We start from the raw sequence: 12128 nt of genomic DNA, 5'->3' as shown, positions 1-12128 counted from the left end.
TTAATTGCAGTATTAAAACAAATTTAATCATCATACATTATTGAACTTGGGAGATCGTGTTGCAGCTGTACAGGACATTGGTTAACATGATGTGAGGCTGGATGAACACAGCAGGCCGAGCAGCATCAGAGGAGCAGGAAAGCTTGATGTTTTGGGTCGCGGCCCTTCTTCGGAAATGGTTATAATAAATTTTGCAATCTAATAAAGCCAAGTAAAATTGAGAGTTTTGGTTGTGGATCTTACAAAGGATAAAAAAATGGGAGAGGCCCTTTGCAGGTCTGGGAGAGGGAGGCTCTGAGCTGGGGTAGGCTTGGTTGCAGTATTTGGAGATGCCGGCGCACTGCAGCGAGTGTGTGTTTCAAAAGTCTCAGCGAGAAACGTTTCTGTAGGAGATCAACGTTCCGATTGTAGCGGTCACCACGGTTGGGGCCAAATTTGGAAGGTTTAAATGTAGACTTTAGTCTGTTGCGGATTATCCAGTTCCATAATGTAGTACCTGGTTTGCTTTAGGACATGGTCGAGCAGTTTCAAGGCCGAAGAAAGTACAAGAGGGTTGCAGCAGGAGAGGGACGTTGGCTTGGCCACTTTTGGTATTTTGTGTGCAATTCTGGTCTCCCTGCTATAGGAAGGATGTTGTGAAACTTGAAAGGGTTCAGAAAAGATTTACAAGGATGTTGCAATGTTTGGAGGGTTTGAGCTACAGGGAGAGGTTGAATAGGCTGGGGCTATTTCCCTGGAGTGTCGGAGGCTGAGGGGTGACCTCGTAGAGGATTATAAAATTATTGGGGGCATGGATAGAGTGAGTAGCCAAGACCTTTAGCACAGAGTGGGGGAGTTCAAAACTAGAGGGCATACATTTAAGGTGAGAGGGGGAAGATTTAAAAGGGGCTAAGGGGAAACATTTTCATGCAGACAGTGGCGCGTGTATGGAATGAGCTGCCAGAGGAGGTAGTGGAGGCTGGGACAATTACAAGACTTAAAAGGCATCTGGATGGGTATATGAATAGGAAGGGTTTAGAGGGCTATGGGCCCAATACTGGCAAATGGGACTAGATTAGTTTAGGATATCGGGTCGGCATGGACGAGTTGGACTGAAGGGCCTGTTTCCATGCTGTTTAGATCTATGACTCGATGACTCCTGACTCAGCTTTTCCTACGGTTCATGCCTCTACTCAGATGCCAGATTGTCCTGTGCAAATAGGCCAAACTCATGGAAATCTAGCTATAAGTGGAAGCAGAGATTGTACCCTATATATTAACTTACAGATCCTGACTGATCTAGTCAGATAGCCTGGCAGTGAAGATGGACCTGGAGCTGATGCAGTACATGCTTATAAACTCATTTTGCAAACATGAATACAAATACATCAAAACTGATACTATAGAGTTAAAGAGGCATACAGATAGGGATAGAGACATGGCCCTTCTGCCCATCGAGTCACAAATAATGACCTAACTATCCCCCCACACACACACACATATTACATATACTACCTACCTATAGTTCAGCCTCTCTGTGTTGGAGTATGTATGTATCCTAAGTTGAAGCCCGCCTTAAAAGCAATGAAATTCTCAATACTATGGTTTAACATGCCGATAGGTGCATCTCAGTAAACCCGAGATCTGATATTTACTGTTAAACCAGCCAGCTATTAATCAATAAGGACATAGACCCAGAGCTCAGTCGAATAGAAATGGTTAGAATAGATACATTTCAAAATGCCTTTTCATCACATGCCAGGCATCCACAATCCTCCTCCAGAGACCCTTGTCAAGAACACGAGTAGCAACGTCAGACTACCAGCATACAAAATCCCAAGATAAGACCATTGTCAGCTGTCTTCCAGGAACAAGATGCCAAGCAATGATTACATCCATTCCGTGAGCTTTTAACTGAGGAGGACATGCTGCCAGCAACCTTGTTCCATTGTATTCCCCCATAAGAAGCTGAGCAGGGATGGCAGTTCATTTTGAATCTTCTTATGTTTAAGGAAAATTCAAACTCACATCACTGTGGTGCTTTCTAATGCCTGGAGATTACAGTCTCAGCAGAAAGAGTGCACATATTTCATGCATTGAGAGGAAGGAAAAAGGGAATGTTTCATGTGATTTGATAGTGGAGAACAGAACTATGGAAGCGGTGACAATGTGAGAACACAGTAAACAGATATAATTATGTCATTAATGATTTATGCTCCGATCCTTCTCACTGTAGTTGCTGCAGAGACCTCTGGAGGACAGGAATTTGATCTTTTTCTCCATTTATTTCTGTCTCCAAAGCAGTTGAGCCCCAGCCCTGCCCATGTCCAAGTCTCTCGGCTGCTAGACTTATGTAGCCATGATGTGATGGAAAAGGCAGAAGTCACACAGCACCAGCGTTCTGAAAGCTTGAGATGTCAAATAAACCTGTTGGACTACAACCTGGTTGCATGTGACTTCTGACTTAGACCTAGGTAGAACACAGTAGGCTATACAGAAAAGTACATACTGGTTGCATTTCACAGTTCACAAGGCCATAAGATATAGATGCTGAATTAGGTCATTCAGCCCATCAAGTCTGCTCTGCCATTTGATCATGGCTTATATGCGTCAAAACTCCATTCTCTTGCCTTCTCCCTGTGTCCCTTGATCCTCTTATGAAATTTTTATCTTTGTTTTAAATGCACTCAATAACTTGGCCTGCATAGCCCTCTGGGACTATATGTTCCACAGATCAACCAATGCCCGGCTGAAGAAATTCCTCCTCATCTCAGTTCTGTAGAATCATCCCTCTGCTCTGAGGCTGTGCCCTCAGGCCCTGGTTTCTCCTTCTAGTGGAAACATCATTTCCATATCCACTCTATTCCAGCCTCTCAGTATTCTGTCAGTTCCAATCAGATCCCCACCATCCTTCTGAACTCCATTGAGCACAGACTCAGAGTCTACAATTGCTGCTTCTACGACAAGTCCTTCATCCCCAGCATTATCAGTGGAAACCCCTTTTGGACCCCTCTGACTCCAGTGATTCCTGAAAGATCACCATCAACTCCTCTACAATCTCAGCTGTCTCCTTCAGAACCCTGGGGTGTCGTCCATCTGGTCTGGGTGATTTCCCCACCTTCAGACCTTTCAGTTTCCCCAACACCTTCTCCTTAGTGATGGCCATTTCACCCACCTCTGCCCCTGACTCTCTTGGAGTTCTGGTACACTGCTGATGTCTTCCATTGAGAAAGCACTTATTCAGTTCCTCTGCCATTTCTTTTTTTCTGCATTACTACTTCTCTAGCCTCATTTTCCTGTGGTCCAATGTCCACTCTTTCTTCTATTTTACCATATGAGAAACCTCTTACAATCTCCTTTTATATTACTAGTTAGCTTACCCTCAAATCTCATCTTGCCACCCACACACCCATTGCTTTTTTAGTTGTCCTCAGCTGGTTTTTAAAGGCTTCCCAACCCTCTGGCTTCCCTCTAATCTTCACCACATTGAATGCTTTTTATTTTGATCTAATGCTGTCCTTGATGTCCCTTGTTAGCCATAGTTGCCTCATTGTCCACTTAGTGTGTTTCTCATTCCCTTGGGATGAATTTCTGCTGTGCCTCCCAAATTACCTCCAGAAACTCCTACCACTGCTGCTCCACTGTCTTCCTGCTAGGCTCCCCTCCCAATCAGCTCTGGCCAGCTCCCCTCTCATGTCTCTGCAGTTACTTTTACTCGGTTGTAATACCATTACATCTGATTCCAGCTTCTCGCTCTCAATCTGCAGGGTGAATTCTATCATATTGTGGTCACTGCCCCTTGGGGGTTCCTTCAAATTCAGCTCCTTAAATCAAGCCTGCCTCATTGCACATCACCAAGTCTGGAAGTGCAAATTCCCTAGTTGTCTCTGGCTACAAGCTGCTGCAAAATAAAAATCATCCCATAGACATTCCAAAAATTCCCTTTCTTGGGATTTGCTACCAACCTGATTTTCCCAGTCCACCGGCATTTTGAAGCCCCCCATGATTATCATAATAGTATCTTTCTTACATGTCCTTTTCATTTCGGGGTTTATTTTCTGACCACCGTTCGGAGGCCTCGACACAACCCCCATCAACATCTTTTTCCCTTTGTGGTTCTTCAACACCACCCACGTAGATTCTACGCCTTCCGGTGTTATATCACTTCATGCTAGCAATTCACTTTAATTTCTGATGAACAACCCCTTCCCCCTCTGCCCATCTGCCAGTCCTTTTGACAGGACCAGTTCCCTGATCCCTTGCAGCCACGCCTCTGTGATACCACAACAACATGCCTGATAATTTCAATCTGCACTACAAGCTCATTTGCCTTGTTTCATATACTACACACATTTAATCTGAAGATCACCGTACTCCAGGCAAGGGGAGAGTTTGAGAAGAAGAGCCGTTCGTGGCTTCCTCAGTTGGTGCAGGGATTGAAACCACAGTACTGGTACCACAAACCTGCAGTCCAGCTAACTGAGCTAACCAATCTCATGAGAGACCTTTATGGCATCATAAAGACCATTAGAAATCAAACTGAACCCCGGAAGCATGACATAATAGAAATCCCAATGCTAGGCCTAACATACCATGAATGGCTGAGGATCCTGGGATTGTACTCATTAGAGTTTGGAAGGTTGAGGGGAGATCTAATAGAAACATACAAGATAATGCATGGCTTAGAAAGGGTGGACACTGGGAAGTTGTTTACATTAGGCGGGGGTGACTAGGACCCGGGGGCACAGCTTTAGAATTAGAGGGGGTCAATTTAGAACGGAAATGAGGAGACATTTCTTCAGCCAGAGAGTGGTGGGCCTGTGGAATTCATTGCCATGGAGCGCAGTGGAGGCCAGGACGTTAAATATCTTCAAGGCAGGAGATTGATAAATTCTTGATCTCGCAAGGAATTAAGGACTATGGGGAGAGTGTGGGTAAGTGGAGTTGAGATGCCCTTTAGCCATGATTAAATGGCGGAGTGGACTTGATGGACCAAATGGCCTTACTTCCACTCCTATGTCTTATGGTCTTATGGTCTTGTGGAAATGTAAAAAAATAATACTGAAGGACAGAACAACATTATTTATACAAAAAACATTAAGCAAAACTTTCCACCACAGTTATATAAATGCTGGAAGGGACAATTGAATGCTACCAATAAGGGGAGAGCAGAGAAAGCCACCAACAAGCACAAACAATGACCGAACGCGCAAGATGAGGGAAGAAAGGTCAGACTTGTGGATTAGCAAAATGTGGTACGGATGTAGAAACTTCTGAAGTTGAAGCTGGAAGTGAGTACAGAACTGGAAAAGTATGATAGACTGGCAAATAGAACTCAAACGATAGGAGGGGTAAGATCTTGCAGATGGGAGATTGAGTAGAAGTCATAGTTTGACAAAAACAAGGGCAGTGGAACTGGCTGAATACCATGAGAAGTGGAAGCCTTTATGATCAAGAAGTTTTAGCTACTCCTAACAAAGTAGAAGATTAGTTGATACAAGATGCCAAACAAAGAGTTAGAAAGCTGGAATGATATTGGTGTATACATGTGTGGTGTGAGATTGATCCAGGTAGCCATATGCTACTCCTGATGGCACATATCAGGCTACAGCCAGACTACCGTCTCAAGGCATCGAAAAATGATGGAAGATTTTCTGAAGAAGGGTCTAGGCCCGAAACATCAGCTTTCCTGCTCCTCTGATGCTGCTTGGCCTGCTGTGTTCATCCAGCTCGGCACCTTGTTATCTCAGATTCTCCAGCATCTGCAGTTGCTACTATCTCCAAAAAAATCATTTATTTTGTAATCAATTGTTTTGAATTTAAAGAAAAGAGAGAGGCATCTGTTAATGTCTGGTCAATTACATAATTAAGCCTTGTGAATGTCATCGTTAAAGTTAGGAGAAATATTTGATGCATGTCCATTGTCTTTGAGCATATATAAATCGGAAGCTGCTGTGACACTGTTGGGATGAGAGAGTAAGACTGAGCATATCAGTAAATTCCACAAAGAAAACCTGTTACCGTCACAACGTGGATTCTATCAACAATATCTACACACTATGGTTATGATTGCAACGGCATAGTTTGAGGCAGGTTAAAGGAGAAATTGTTCAGGCAGACAGAAGAAGACAGCTAGTGGTTGAGGACTTATTGAACATCTGTCCAGGGGAGAAGTGGAGAGCTTCCAGCCCACCCTACTGAAAGTTACAGATGGTGAGAGATAGAATGTCCGTAGAGCCAGGACACTGAGAATGAGGTGGGGCGTCAAAAGTATATGGATGTAGGCTAGAAGTCTCACTGAATTTGGTGTTAAATATTGCTATGATTTCACACACACACATAAATAAGAAATCAGAAACAACTTCAACACCAAGCAGAATCAAAACAAAAGAACATGGCACTTGGCTTTGAAACTTCTGCCAGTCTTGAAGCCTAAAGGATCACCATTTGCACCAGATCTTGGCAATAAATATTGTCTTCTATTTCTTGATGTAGAGATGCTGGAGTGGACAGAGTCAGAAGTCACATGACACCAGGTTACCGCCCAACAGGTTTATTTAAAATCACTAGCTTTCAGAGCAGCAGGCTACCCTAGTGCAATTTAGAGCATCAGTCAATGGTCTATATTTACTGTAATTTATATCATGGACATTTATCAGGGGGGATTACTGAAAGGCTAAATCACAATCTCAAATTTGGCATAAATTTTGGTTTGGATTAGAAAGGAACAGAAATAATTCCTTCTTCAATTGATCTTCCTATTAGCTCCCAGAAATGCTGGAATTGTGTTTCAATTCAGGGATCTTGTTAGTACAGAAATGATACTGTATCCACATGTAATTCATTCAATGAATGACATTTTCAGGGTATTGATTTCAGAAAAAGTAAGCACACAACAGATTATTACAATCTAATGATGATGGTCAATTTTATACATTAGGACCAAGCAAAATACTGCAGAAAATCCACAAGAGAAACAGAAAAAGTTTGAAATACTCAGCAAATCAGTTAATATCATTTCAGACAAAACATAATTTTAAAGAGTAAAGAAGCAACAGAAGTAATATTTCGGGTGCTGATAAAAGATTTGAAACATCAACCAAATTTCTCTCTTGCCTGTTGATAGCTTGTAACTGAAAATATAGTGAGAGGAGCTAAGGATTAATCAATATACAGTCAATTTTCAATGTTTCAAATTTGACTGGCGAATGTTAATAAGGTTTCTTTATTTAAAAAGCCAAATAACCTGTAACTCACTTTTACAGCTCATGACTATGACTTCAACAATAATACATCAATAACTATAGAGAAGAAAGGACAAATTTTTTAGGGCTAAATAAAAACTGCGGATGCTGTAAATCAGAAACAAAAAATGAAATTGCTGGAAAAGCTCAGCAAACCTGGTAGTATCTGTGCAGAAAAATCTGCGTTAATCCTAAGGGTCAAGAGTCCCTTCCTCAGAATTGAGTTGTGCTCGTTAGAGTGGTCTGATTTCCGTTTCTCTGAGACAAAAGTCACAGAGTGTGTGTGTGTGGTGTCAGTGTATGTGTGTGTGTTGCTTATGATCTGTGCAGTCAGTTGCTTGGAATGAATAATAAGACGTGCAATTATACCAGGGAGACTGAGTGGCTAATCATCTCAAACTTTTGTGCTTAGCCTTCATCACTTTTTTATTCAGTTCCGTTTTGCAATACTGAGCAACTAGCACTTTACAATAATAAGCTACTCAAACAGCAGCCAGCATGCTGCTCAAACAGGAATCAAATGAGTGACTAAAACAAAAGCATTTTTATCTTTGCCCATTGAATAAGAGCATGGTAGGGTGACCCTGTCATTCTAGAAGGAAAGGAGATTGTTGCTGATGGTTACGGGTCCACCAATTTGCTACTTTCCAGCCCGAAACGTCAGCTTTTATGCTCCTGAGATGCTGCTTGGCCTGCTGTGTTCATCCAGCCCCACACTTTGTTATCTTGGTCCACTTACTTCTGGGTTCTAACCCAGTCAGTGAGGTCACTTTGACAGCTTCCTCACTAATTTGTAGCTGTGATGATGTTTGGTGAAATTGTTTTGCGCTGTGGTCTTTACAGGGTTATCAGCAGTACAATGAGATTTAAGCTTCAGATTTGAATATTATGAATAATTATGCTCTTCACCAAAGTAATGAGGAACATATCATCTGTTTTAGATCCTCCTGTGCAAATTGGCAGTCTGTTAGCAAATTAGATGCAGTGTCTGCTCCACCAATTAAATCCCAGTTTCAGTTTTCTGGGAAGCTGAAAGAGGCAAATATGCATCTGCCAACTTGTCAGCATGCTGTTGCTGCTGGCCACCCAAATCCCTGCCTCGGAGCCTGGAGTGAAATGTCAAATAGCCACCCTGTGATCCTAAATTAGAAATGCTGCTCCAAGGTGGAGAGACATTGCTGAGATGGCAGTGCATGTTGGAGAAATAAAGTTTCATTGGGCATCAGATTTTTTAAAAGTTCTTTGCAAGCAAATGAGCTCCCAATATTATCTGAAGATTATTAGCAGTTTCAGATTTGGTCACGGCACAATGATCGGTGCGAGAGTTGATATGTAGCAGCAGTTCCAGATTTTTATTTTAAATTAACATGTCCATTTTGTTTGAATAGGCTGATGATAAATTCTATTAAATTGAGTGCTGGAGGGGTTTTTTGACTCTTGAGTTCCTGTCGGTGTTAAAAAACTTTATATAACGTTGCACTTTTGGGGGTTGTTTTTGTCTTCACCTTGTTTTGCCCCTCCCATTCTCTAGATGACATGTCCATCATGGGCCTCCTGAACTGCCACAATGATGCCACCCGAAGGTTGCAGGAACAGCAACTCATATTCCGCCTGGGAACCCTGCAGCCCAATGGTATCAATGTGGACTTCACCAGTTTCAAAATCTCCCCTTCCCCTACTGCATCCCTAAACCAGCCCAGTGCATCCCCTCCCCCCACTGCACCACACAACCAGCCCAGCTCTTCCCCCCCACCCACTGCATCCCAAAACCAGTCCAACCTGTCTCTGCCTCCCTAACCGGTTCTTCCTCTCACCCATCCCTTCCTCCCACCCCAAGCCGCACCCCCAGCTACCTACTAACCTCATCCCACCTCCTTGACCTGTCCGTCTTCCCTGGACTGACCTATCCCCTCCCTACCTCCCCACCTATACTCTCTCCACCTATCTTCTTTACTCTCCATCTTCGGTCCGCCTCCCCCTCTCTCCCTATTTATTCCAGTTCCCTCTCCCCATCCCCCTCTCTGATGAAGGGTCTAGGCCCGAAACGTCAGCTTTTGTGCTCCTGAGATGCTGCTTGGCCTGCTGTGTTCATCCAGCCTCACATCTTATTATCTAGGTAATAGTGGGGATTGGTCAGTGAGGTGGGAACGTTCCTGCTTTTAAACTCATTCCCTCTAGCAATGAAGGACAAAATTCCATTTGCCTTCTTAATTAGCTGTTGTACCTGCAGACCAACCTTCTGTGATTCATGCACAAGGACACCCAAGTCCCTCTGCACAGCAGCATGCTGCAACTTTTTATCATTCAAGTAATAGTGCTTTTTATTGTTTACTTTTTACTGGGGAGGCAATAGCCTAATGGCATTACCGCTGGACTGTTAATCCAGAGGCCCGGATAACATTATGGGGACCTGGGTTCGAATCTTGCCATGGCAGATGGTGGAATTTGGATCCACTAAAATATCTGGAATTAAGAATCTAACGAAGACTGTGAATTGATTGTCGGGGAAAAACTCACTTGGTTCACTAATGTCCTTTAGCAAAGAAAACTGCCATCCTTACCTGGCCTGGGCTACTTGTGAGTTCAGTTAGCTGTGGTTGACTCTGAACTGCCCTGTGGGCAATTAGGGATGGACAATAAATGCTGCCTAGCCAGCGACATCCTCATTTCCATTAATGAATAAAGAAAAAATTTCCTACCAACGCTGTAATCCATCCACCAAATCTTTGCCCACTCACTTAAACTATCTATATCCCCCTGCATTCCTTGCTGTACCAGTCATCTTGACTGTCAAACTTTGACATACTACACGTGGTCCCCAACTCCAAATCATCTGTGTAAATTGTAAACAATTGCAGACTGATCCCTGAGGCACACCACCAGTCACTGATTGCCAACCAGAAAAGCACTCATTTATCCCCAGTGTTTGCTTCCTGTTAGTTAACCAATCCTCTAGCCATGCTAATACATTACCTTAATTCTGCGCACCTTTATCTTATGCCTTTTGTGCTTGTTGAAATTTTTGGAATCTTTTGGAAATCTATATACATCATATCTACTGGGTCCCCATTATCCACCACACTCATAAAGTCTTCGTAGAATTCCAGCGAATTCGTTAAACATGGTCTGCCCCTTCATGAACCCATGCTGCATCTGTCCATTGGGACAATTTCTGCCTAGATGTCTTGCTCTTTCTTCCTTGATGATAGATTCAAGTGTTTCCCCCACTTACAGAAGGTAAGCTAACTGGCCTATCATTCCCCATCTTTTACCTTTCACCTTTTTAAAATGTGGTGTTACATTTACTGGTTTCCAAACTTCTGGAACTGCCCCAGAGCCCAGCAAATTTTTGAAAATTACCACGAGCGCTTTTGCTATTTCTCTGGCCATATATTTCAGTATAGTATAGAAAAGCATGTGGGGAGTAGTGAAAACAAGGGAGAAAAGAGCTGGGGGAGTTTGGTGGGTTGGGGGGGGTGCACTCTGCAGTTTCAGAATGGACCAAAAACTGAAGCCAGATCTCACAGTGAAACACATTAGAGATTGTATGTCGAACGCTTTTTCTCCCCAATTCTTTTTCAAAACCCAAGCAATTTAATCGTAAAACCAAAAGTTTATTAGTGGCAGGGTTTATAAATTATAAATGAGTTAATTGCTTAGTCGCACAGAATTGAACATTGCTAAAACAAGGCATGGAATTGAAGTATTGTCATGCATTTATCAGGACTAGAATGTAAGAAATCAAACATAGGACGAGAACATCAATTTACATAGCTTTGAAAGCATGCCGATTGGTTAGACTGTGGTTGGCAGACAAAAGAAACAGACATTATTAACTGTCAATAATTAATTTATTTAATTCAGGCCAGGCACATAGAAACTACACAGGCAGTATCTATAAACATCTCCTCAACGAAAAATTTGCAATATATCAATGTACTGTTTTTTTTCAAAAACATGGCCCTGTGTGTGAATACTTCCAGCTTCTAGCCTGCACAAATGCCTCATACTATGAACATGATTGATATCCTCAATTGATTTCTAATGTAATCTTAGCGCAGTTAGGCTTATTTTGTAAGTGTTATTGAAGTTCAGAATCAAATCTGATGTTGGATTTAATGCTCTGACATTTGCAAGCAGGGGATGATTAAACACAGTTGTCATGCTGATCCCTACAGAGATATTCACAGAGATACACTGCTTGATATGGCCTAACTAGCATTAGACTCACATGCCTGGCATCATACTGGACTCAAACTCATATATGATATTCCTCATTTGTATGGTAGGTGCAACATCTTTTTTGTCTTGATGGCAAAAGGCTAATTAAGGGGATAAAGCAGTGGCAGACTTTTGAGGAGATAATTAGCAGTTCTGAGCAAAGATCTATCCCAATGAGAAAGGCAATTGTAATACATCATCAGTTACTAAATAAAAAAGTTAATGATAGCATCTAATAGATTGAAACAGTCTGCAATTTTGTGAAGATTAATGGTTGATGGGTAAATCAACAGATTTTAATAACCAACAAAATTTCCAAAAAAATGCAATAAAGAAGGATAAATTTGAGCATGACAGTGAGTTGGGTAGAAATATAAAGCAGATAGTAAGCATCTAAAAAGGAAAAAAAACTGAAACGAGCATTGGTATTTTACAGACTTGAGTTTGGGGAATGAATTAGGGAATAAGGTAATGGCAGAAACATTGAAGAGAATTTTGTGTCAGCCTTCATTGCGCAAGACTTTGAAAACTTTGTGACAATAATTGAAAGGGAGAGGGACAGAAGATTACAAAGCAATCACCATCACCAGCACACTGGTATTGAAACTAAAAGCTGACGGTTCCCCAGGACCTGATGCATGTGTCCTCGAGACACTAAATAAATAGCTGTAGCAATGGTAGATG

The 12128-nt window shown here is 42.2% G+C and overlaps 1 protein-coding gene across 2 annotated transcripts in view; it reads left to right on the top strand.

Moving 5' to 3' along the window:
- gsg1l (gsg1-like) overlaps positions 1 to 12128 on the top strand; it is a 225242-nt gene that overhangs the window by 119906 nt on the left and 93208 nt on the right. The gene's annotated exons all lie outside the window — the stretch shown is intronic.

The sequence above is a fragment of the Stegostoma tigrinum genome, chromosome 23 (assembly GCF_030684315.1).
Source record: "Stegostoma tigrinum isolate sSteTig4 chromosome 23, sSteTig4.hap1, whole genome shotgun sequence".
Classification (NCBI taxonomy): Eukaryota; Metazoa; Chordata; class Chondrichthyes; order Orectolobiformes; family Stegostomatidae; genus Stegostoma; species Stegostoma tigrinum.
This window is presented reverse-complemented; position numbering and strand designations above follow the sequence as displayed.